At 50.5% G+C, this 10,054-nt stretch overlaps 1 protein-coding gene across 2 annotated transcripts in view; it reads left to right on the top strand.

The window, feature by feature from the left end:
* Nucleotides 1-7,196: 7,196 nt before the first annotated feature.
* The window catches only part of URI1 (URI1 prefoldin-like chaperone), a 26,065-nt gene continuing 23,207 nt past the window's right edge, over nucleotides 7,197-10,054 (top strand). Inside the window, exons 1-2 of one of the 2 annotated variants that reach the window (XM_015568586.1) lie at nucleotides 7,197-7,645; nucleotides 8,086-8,120. The gene's annotated coding sequence lies outside the window, so the exon portion shown is untranslated. Of the gene's footprint in view, nucleotides 7,646-7,686; nucleotides 8,121-10,054 lie in introns of those variants that run through there. The other variant, XM_015568585.1, reaches the window with a different exon arrangement.

Raw genomic sequence — 10,054 nt, 5'->3', positions numbered from 1 at the left:
TTTGCAGGTGGCATCCCCACCCCTGAGCCCCGCCGGCGGCGCCAGCGTCCCCGTGTCCAGCTCAGGACGCGCCCTTTCAATTCTGTGCCCTGTGCCGCGCGCTCTCCCGAAAGCCTGAGCCTCGGACGTGGAAAAGCAGCGTGTGATTTGCTGACCTGGTCCCGTCCGGTTGGGGGGGAGCGTCCGGTCCAGAGGGAGAGGAAGTTGTTGCAAACTCACCGAGGGGCCCGGGCCGCTCGCCTTCTCGGCTGAGCATTTCTGCGGCCTTCCCTGCCCGGCGCTGGCTGCCTCGCTACCCGTGCACCTGTCTTGAATGCCGCAGACCCGCCATTTGCAAAGGGTGTGCCGCGGGGATTTAAAAAACGTGCAGTACCCGGCTATTCAGTCAGGCACTGGGATTGCCAAGTAATAGTGACAGCAGCCCGCACAGCGGCAGCGTCAGAATGAAGCAAGATCGCACCTTACCTTGGGCCAGGTCGGCACGCAGTGCACTGTATTTTCTGGCGTGCGCAGAATTTCAGCCGTCTGTGCATGAGGTGAAAAAGGCCGAAAATCGCAGCTGTACACAACCGTCAGGTTTTAAACTGGGCTTTTTTCCAGATGAGGGTTTAAACGTGCAGCAGGTTTGGCATGTTTACGTTACAGGTCCATGGATCTTAATTTTTTTTTTTTGAAGAGAAAAATCAAAGAAGAAAGAAGAGACGGCTCTTTTTGAAACCCGTTTGTTCATTTTTGGCAAAACTGCTTACATTTTTGTTCTTTTAGCAAATGTGAGGCAGACCTCGGGAGGTGGTGCTCCCAGAATCCCATTGGCCTCGGTCATAGAGGTGTGCCTAGTGCTCCCCAGGTGTCCCCTCCCCTGGGGCATGCTGGTCTTACTCTGGTGCCGGTGTGGCTGAAATGCGGGGGATGCAGGGGGTGCTCAGAACAGCCCTGGGGGTGGTGTCCAGTTGCCTTTGGAAACTGCCTTTCAGGCCCGTCCTGGGACTAACGGTCCTCAGTGGACATCACTCTGCCCCAGCTCCTCTCTGTCTTGTTGATAAATAAGCGCATACAGTAAGCATGTGTGTGTCTGTCACCGTAGGTTCAGTCACTCCCAGGCCGTGATCAGGTCTCTCTGTAAATAGACTAGACCAGTGGTCAGCAAACTGCGGCTCGCGAGCCACATGTGGCTCTTCGGCCCCTTGAGTGTGGCCACGAAGTTTCAATGGCACTGTATGTGCGTGCCCACATGTGGTATTTTGTGGAAGAGCCACACTCAAGAGGCTGCAGTTTGCTGACCTCGGACCAAGCATGTCAAACTCAAAGGCTAATGGGCCAAACAAGGTTTAAGTTCACGTGGGCCGCAAAAACACAAAAATTTCAATTTTCATAGAAACGTAGGTTTATTTCGATAGAGACATGCTGAATACAAAGGGCTGAAATAAATGAGTCATCGTTAACAAAATAATAGAACATTTTAATGAAAATTAATATTTTTTCTTGGACATTAACTTACCAGACACTGAATAACTGCAAATTAATAAGCATAATGCAAGTAAACCTATTTTTCTTTTTTAATTTTATAAAATATAATTTTACTGCTTTCAGAGAGAAAGGGAGAGGGAGAGATAGAAACATCAATGATGAGAATCATTGATCAGCTGCCTCCTGCATGCCCCCTACTGTGGATCGAGCCCACAACCTGGGCATGTTGACCGGAATCAAACCTGAGACCCTTCAGTGCCCAGGCTGACGCTCTATCCACTGACCCAAACCAATCAGGGCAAGTTACGAAATTTTTATTAAAACGTTTCTTACAGACTTATATTGGCTGGGCTGCAAAAATATTTGCTGTGGGCCGCGAGTTTGACATGCTTGGGCTAGACTGTATTTGAAAGGGTCTGCTTCAGGACAGGAGACCCGAAATATAGCTACCCTTTTTTTCATAGCTTTTAAAAAAATTTTAAAAAAAGCCTCACCCAAGGATATGCATTTATTGATTTTTATCACCATCCATCTCCAGAACTTTTTTTTTTATCTTGGGAAACTGAAACTACACATGAATCAGTTCCCCCTCCCTCTCCCCTCCCCTGCCCCTCCCCCCTCCCCTCCTCTCAGCAGCTGCCAATTTACTTTCTGTCTCTGTCTCTGTGAGTCTGACTGTCTAGACGTCTCACGTAAGTGGGGTCATACAGCATTTGTCCTTTTGAGACTGGCTTATTCCACTTAGCATAACGTCTTCAGTATTTATTCATATCACAGACTACGTATATCAGGGTTCCCTTTTGTAGACTGAATAATACTCCTTTGTATGGATATGCCGCATGTGGCTATTCATTCATCCATCGGTGGACGAGGGTTGCTTTCATGTTTTGACTGTTATGAATAATGCTGCGGTGACCTTGACCTGCAGCTCTCGCAGTTCCTGCTTTGACTTCTTTGGAGAAGACACCCAGAAGTGGGGTGGCTGGCTCACCTGTCATCTGTCTGATTTTGTAGGAACCACCGATCTGTTTTCCACGCGGCCCTGCCATGTTGCACTGACGTGGTTGTCTCTCTCATCGCTGTCCCCGTGGCTGCGACGTGATCCCTCACTGTGGCTGTTTCACCTCCTGGGATGTTCTTTCTCTGCCTTTTTAGGGGCTTCCTTTGATTTATCCAAACACACCTTGTTGGTGCGTTTTCTCGCTCTGATAACTTGTTCCTGATACGTTCTTTTCTACTGTGGTACGTTAGCACTATTCTTCATATGTGCTTGTTAGCACTGAATATACTGTATGTTTATGCTATACTTTGCCTGCTATTCTTCTTTCTTACGAGGGGCTTTTTCCCAGAGGTTGCAACGTGCGCTCATTCACCCACCCCAGCGCGTGCATTATCGCTCCGTGCACTTGAATTCTGTGTGCTTTAAGCACTGTGGTGTTTTATTATTTTATGGGACCCACATTGATTTATCGTGACCTTTTTGAAAATGCCTGTCCAGTGGCTCTTTCGTTCCTCCTGCACTTATATTGCTCCGAACAGTCCCTGTGGCATTTCTTTTCTCGCCCGGGTTATTGAGATGTGGCCGACCCGTGCCCCTGTGTAAGTTTCAGTGGTTACACCTCAGCGAGCGAACGTTTGCTATGCACATCATCATGGATGTCCAGGTACGTTCTCCCACTTTAAGATTTCACTCTGTTTTCATTTTTCCTTATTTTTGTTGACGTCAGCGCCAGCTCTAACTTATTGCTCCTTGGAGAGCAGTGTCTGTCCTCCCTGCGCCTGCCCTGGCTGCTGGGAAATTGTGTCTTTTCTTTGGTTTTTATCAGGTGACGGTGCCCGGCCTTGGTGCGTCCTTCTGCTTGTGTTTAGTCTGCAATGAGCTGTTCCTTCAGGGAGTGGCAGGCATGTCAGACACAGTCCGGCCTTGCTAAAGGGACCGGAGCGAATACCGGGGCCGTGCGGGCAGCCTGGTAGGAAACCGGCTCAGTGCCCAGGGGCGGTGAGGAGGGCCGTGTTGATTCCATCCTGGCTATATTTTTTCAATAAGAACCTCCAGTGTTTCAGCGGTGGCTCTATATAATTGGAGTTAACTTTGGTAGCAGCTTTGGTGTTTTTGCCTTTTAGGATATTTAGAAAGTGAAGTTGTTTACAAGCGTTACACAGAACCCCAGTGCACTGCAGTTTAGTGCTCGTGTTGAGTTTTTTTTCTGGTAGGAACCTGTAGTCAGTTCCTCCTTTACAGAGAAGGCTGGCTCCCTGGAGACCTGCAGTGTTTTACTGATTTGTTGGGCGCACTTCTTAGTTGCTGTGTGACGACATGTGCACCTACTTTCTTAATCGACAGAACGGCCTTTACTAACGTTCAGTTCAGCTGCTAAGGAGCTGTCAGCTCAGCCAGCGTAGCCTCCGGGTCCTTTTTCCTTTCTGACTCGGGGGCTCTGAAACCCAGCATGTAGCCGTGGCTGATGGCAGCTAGCAGGAGAGGCCTGCCCCTCGGAGCTGTGCCTGGGCAGTCCCCGGGCTCTCACCATGGCAGTTGCCGGAGGGATCCGGAAGTGCAGTGTAGGGAGACGTTAGGAGTGAAGGGCGCGGCTCCGAGCCACTGAGGCACAGTGCCCCGCCCTCCAGCTTCTACTCCAGGCCACTTGGAATGTGGCTCGGATTTCCCACGGGGACGCGGCTGATGCCCCTGGCGGACTGTTACCAGCGCCAGGAGCCAAGGGGAATGAGTGGAGACATACACACGGGAGACCAGGCTGCCTGCCTTCCTAAGGTGAGAGCAAAGGCGTTCTTACTCCTGCGTCCCATAGGCTTTGTTCACTTTAAACCGATCACATATCACTTAGCCCTTCGTAGCAGAATATGCCTCTATGTCAGCGGGACCCCCACGTAAAGCAAAACCAGTTTGTTGGCTGGGCTGTGTGTCGTCATCCTGGACATGTAACTCGGTTAGTGCCTCCAACATACGATGTGATAGTGACTGCAGGCCGGCCCTGTTCCTCTAGCCTGCGCGCGCGCGGACACACACACACACATGAACGCGCAAGCACACACACGCACTGGGCCTGGGACATGTGCCGTTCATACTTAGCTGCTTGACCTGAGGGCCATGAGCTGAGTGAGGCATGGGAAGAAGGAAGGACTGTTATGGGTGGGTTTAAGCTTTCTTGCTTTTACTGCATTACTGTGACTGTGGGCTTATGGAGGGAGGGCAGGAGCAGCAGCCAAGTCAGGGAGGGAGAGAGAGAGAGAGAGGATGCACACAGCTGCTTTCCTGTGGAAGCCGACCCACGCAGTGAGTGTGGGCTTTGGGACGTGGGAGACCCGGTTTAAAACCGTTTCCCCCTTAGCGGTGCTTGGCAGCTGTAACTGGGCGCGTGACTTCACTGCTGAACACAGGTGCGGCTCTTCGGGGGAGGACGAAGCCCCCCTGACAACTGCTCACAGCTGGTTTATGAGGGGACGTCTTGGCGAAACTCTGTTAGTCTTACTCTTGGGGTAGGTAGGGCAGGTGCCATGTGACTGACGACTGGGGTGTCGGCAAAGACTCTTAGAGAGAGAGGGCGCGTCGTAAAGAGCGGGAGGCCGGCTCCTAGCCGACCCCTGTACTGGACTTAGTGCTCTACTTCCACTACGGACGTATTTTATTTACAATTCCTGGCTGTAAGTGCCATTATATTACAGAATTGACTGGGTCAGTTATTTTAATTGTTGAAGCCTGCTGACCAATTCTTTTTCTAAAAATGGTTCAATAAGATTTTCTTTCTTCAGGAGCAACAGTTCCGTGTTTTGGCAGGTTTAACTGAGAAAGCTGGAGCTGGCTCAGTTCCTCGTTCCTCGATAGCCATCTTACTTTTTAAAAAAAGCTTGTGTGAAGGACCACAAAGTAACGAAATGCTTCTTGTTGTTTTCCCCAAGGGCTGTTTATAGAACCAGGCTCTCCTTCTTCTGGTCACTTTATTAACAGTTAAAGGAATTAATCAGTTCATTTTCAGAGGGAATAAGATTATTTGGAATTATTTAACGTCACAGAAAAGTGAGACAGGTTTGTTTTTTAACCCAGGTAGACTCAAGTTTGAATCATAAGATTTTCTTCCTTCTAAAATTTTCTTTCACATTGACATTGTAGAAATTTACTAAATTAAAAAAACAGCAACTTGCTGTGACGAGGAAAACTACAGATACCTCACAATGTAAGCAAACTGCCTGGGTTCAGGAGTCTGTCGGAAGCCGTGGACTGAGTCCTGTGGCAAAGAGAACCATGGACGTGCCAGGGGCGCTGTCTCCGTGGGGCCTGCTTCACCTTTTCCTTCATTTCTTTGGTTCTGAAAGTATCTGGCCTGTACTTGGGTGGCGCCCAGCTGCAGCCTCTGTTCTGAACCCTGCCCGTGGCCAGTAGACTCTTCGGTGCAAGACAGTCCTTTTGGCAGTGGGTTTCCCTTGTAAATGACCAAGCAGATTTTCTGTTGTTGTTGTATCCTTGAAATCTGCTCCTGGGAAACTGTTTTTACGAAAGAGAAGGGACCAGGGAGGGGCGGGCTGGGGCAGGATAGCTGGAACCTGGTGGGGAGCAGAGTGGGGGCAACGGCAGGAAGACAGGCCATCCTACTGCGGACTTGTTTTTTAAGCATAAAAAGCGGATGTGCCAAATTTACATATTTACTAATTAAAAAGCCTTCCTGGAAGCCTTCCGTAGACTATCTTCTGTGACCTTTCACACCGTCACTAATGGATATTGCAGAGAACATTTCATCGAAGGCCCTTTAAATAATGTAGGTGATTATGAATATGTAACTAGTTAATATGCAGCCGCGGCAGGTTCCGCGTGGAGGTTAATGAAGCCCTGCTCGGGTGCTGCTGGCTCACCTCATGCGTGGAGACCAGCGTCGGCGGCAGCGGGTCTCATCTTTTCACGGGGCCGTTCAGTAGGAACTTCATCAGAAGGGTTCCATGCAGAGGTGTTCTCTTCAATTGACACGGAGTTCTGTTTGTGTCTTTCACGGCGACGGCCAGATCAGAGACAGCAGGGTGGACTGGTGTCGCTTCGGCCGGCCCTTCTAGGTGCCCGGTCGGCGATGTCAGCGCCGCTGTTCGGTGTGGCTCAGGGAGTGATGCTCCGAGGTCCTCCCCCCACAGCGGACCCCTGTGCTGAGTGAATGTGGGGTGTGGTTGGGGATCTGATCACAGCATCATTCTGTGCAGGGTTCCTGCCCTCGTATTTAACATGTCCCAAAGGAGGACAGTTATTTCAGGAATTGCTAGTAAATGTTAGAGAGATTTAGTGACAGCCCCCACCCCCTTGTGATTTCAGGGTAAAACATGAAGCAGACAGACAGACAGTTATCGGTGTTCAGAACAGTGAGCCAGAGCAGTGGGTACAGTGCCCTGGCCCGTGCTCAGTTGGTTGGAGCATCGTCCCATACACCAAGGTTGTGGCTTTGTACCAGTTGGGGCACATACTTAGCTTGCGGGTGCTATCCTGGTGGGGGGTGCATGTAGGAGGGTGAGGGGTGTGCAGGAGGCGGCTGATTGATGTTTCTCGCTCATCGATGTTTCTAACTCTCTATCTCTCTCCTTTCCTCTCTGTAAAAACTCAATAAAATATATTTAAAAAAAAATAAAAAATAAAAATAAATCAATAATAAAAAAAACTAAACATATCCTTAGGTGAGGTTTCAAAAAAAAACAAAACAATACCCCAGACCCCAGATAATTCTGCTATTTTTTTTTTCATGTGGCTTTGTATTGAGCCTTTTGGCTTTTATTCCTTAGTTTCTTTGTCTCTAAAATGGTGCTACAGCATTTGAAATTATTATTTAAGATGTTTATTAATGGGCCATGTAAAAGCAAGTGATTAATAATCTTTGGAAACAGTGTTGCTTTTCAATCGCTATGTAAGTGTCTTCCCCTTTATTGGCTAGTGTTCTTACTGGTGTTCGGAGCATTGTGGGACTCTGCGGAAATACCGCGGAGGGAAACAAACAACTTTTGTCATTAATTTTACTGTTTTCCTATTATAGGCTCAACTGCCTATGAGGTGCTTACACTTTTATCATAATTCACAGGGGGAACGAATGGGCTGTTCAGAGCATCTCTTTATCCCAAGTATTTCCCTTTGAAAATGTAGTAGAAAGATATCACTGAACTCATTTTTAATGCGTCAGAATAAAAATCACAGGTGAGAACATTCGGAGATATACTGACAAAATAAAATATTTTCACTACTGTCATTTTTTTAACTGATGAAACGTGGATGTTACATGAGCTTTTTTGTTATTTGTAACATTTGTGTATCCTACAAAATATGTAACATTGAAAGCAGGTCTGTAGATTGTACAAAATACTAGTTATCTTATATCATGTGTCATCTCACTGCTGTGCAGCGGGCTTTGCACCGAGCGGAGCCGGAGCTGTAATTTGTTCTGCGGTTATCAGCCCGCGTTAGAGGGTGTGATAGAGTGTGCTGCTTAGGAACCAGCGCTCCCATCTCGGTGCGGGTGACACGTACAGATGGGGCCGGAGGCGCCGTGGAATCTGTAAGGCCCGCTCGCGGCGACGCGCGGGTTTGGGCTGTGCCATGCCCTGTTTCTCATGAGGAGTTATCTGTTTCCATGACAGGTGGTCACCGGCTGCCGAGAGCGGATCCAGCACTGGTGAGTGAAGGACGCTTTTATCACTTTTCTGAAACCCTGTCGGCCGCCGTCTGCATTGAAGTAGCGTGTGCCTGCTTCTGGGGAGCCCGTGATTGAATTCCGCTAGTGCTCTCCGTGTTGAGTGCCTTGGCCACTCATTTATATCGCCTGTCACTGTTTGCTGACTCACGTGCTCCCTGATTGCCTGAAGTTGTGTCACCATTTGTGTTTATCCTAAGGGCCTCCTCTTCTCCTTTCTTTTCTTTAGTGTCAGAATAACGTTACTATTATGAAGTGGAGGCAGACATTTTTGTAGACTAATCATAGCCCTACTTGGGAATATTTCTTACGTTTCTGCTGGGATAATAATTGGATCGGCTGTTGGAAAATCGGGGCGGGAAGGTGCACGTGTCCTGAAGTTTGAGCCTCTGAGCAACTGCAGTGGCGAGCGTCCTGTCTGCTCAGCGCTGCTCCTGAGCTCATAGCGCGCTTGGTGCACAGCCCTCCTCTGTCTCTGAGGACGCCCAGCTGGGAGCCTGCGGTCCCGCTGCTGACTCAGGTGTGAAGTAACAGTGCGGCCCTGTGCCCTGTGCCCTGTGCCCTGTGCCCTGTGCGGAGGTGACTGGGAGACCGCAGGCCGCCTGCTTCCTGCCTGCAGGCTGAGTGAGGAGCGCTGACTGCCCTCGGTGCTGGGACTGAATCCTTGCTCAGACACCATCAAGCACAGAATATTTTACATTTATTTTAAGAGGCTTTTTCTTCATGCATGGGAGACCTCCGAGGAAATGGCTCCTAGTTAGTGTATCAGGTGCTGTTTGGCTCCAGCACACTAGGCCGCAGGCAGGTGTCTGCGCTCTGCTCCTCCTGCGCTGCACTCCGACTGCTGCTCCCGGATCCCGGCCACGCCGCGTGGATCCACCTGCGAATAACCCAGCGCTGCTTCATGTCCAGTAAACGCCGGTCGTGCAGCGCCGTGCAGCCTGTTGTCACACACCCGTCAGGTTAAAGCTCGGAGTGCAGGTCCCCGGCCGGAGAACTCATCCCTGCCGCCCTGCTAATGTGGTCAGAGTGAACCATTTGCTGTTTTATAAGTGATTCCTAAGGAAGTCTTATTAGTGTTGGCTTCTCTCTGTTGGTTTTAATCAGGAAATTGGCGAAGGGTTGGATTCAGTGAGAACAGACACTGATTTGCACCCTCGTGTCACTCACCACCTGCGCTGGTGCTTGTGGAGGCGGAGGCTCCTTCAGGGCGAGGGCACGCCCTGCTGTCCGCACGGCCCCCCGTGCCGCACCCACAGGACAGGTGCCTGAGTGGACGGCGGCCACGTGCTTGGCTAGTTGTACGCAGCACCGTAGTTGCCGGCACTACAGGCCTGGCGAGCGAGGACGGACGGACATGCCATTTAGTTCGGGGCAGGTCCATGGGACTCAGACTCGGTCTCCGGCTTCACAGAGCCCCCCCCCCGCCCCCCCAGGCCTGGCTAGGGGACCTCCACGTCTCTCTGCCGGCGAGAGGGAACCTTGTCTGTGCATGAAAAGCCCCAGAACTGCTTTCCCGTTCAGTGTGCCTCTTCCTCTGAATCAGTTCTGATACGGCTCAGGAAGCAGACTTCCTTCTGGTCTAAATGAGGACCTGCTATTGCTGGGATCTGAATGGCCAGTGAGGTTGCTAACTTACTGTATGAAAAGCCGGGAACCGGTGTCTTCCCCCGGAAGCGGGGTGCTGTCTGGGAGCACGGTGGCATTCTCGGGTGTGACATTCCCTTCGTGCCGCAGCCGTGATCCAGGGGCCGGTCGGAAGCTGCTGTCGTCTGAGCGGCCGCCCTGGAGGCCTGCCCAGTTGGTCACTAAGCAGGAACCGCAGCAGATCTGCACTGTGTGTGGAGGCAGGAGGCCCCAGGGAGGCCGGGCTGCTCTTCAGGGTGCCCCCCGCCTGCCTTCAGACGCCTGCTGCT

The sequence above is a fragment of the Myotis davidii genome, unplaced genomic scaffold, assembly GCF_000327345.1.
Source record: "Myotis davidii unplaced genomic scaffold, ASM32734v1 scaffold1745, whole genome shotgun sequence".
NCBI classification, from domain to species: domain Eukaryota; kingdom Metazoa; phylum Chordata; class Mammalia; order Chiroptera; family Vespertilionidae; genus Myotis; species Myotis davidii.
Note: the sequence above shows the minus strand (reverse complement) of the source record. Positions and strands in the feature narration are given on the sequence as shown.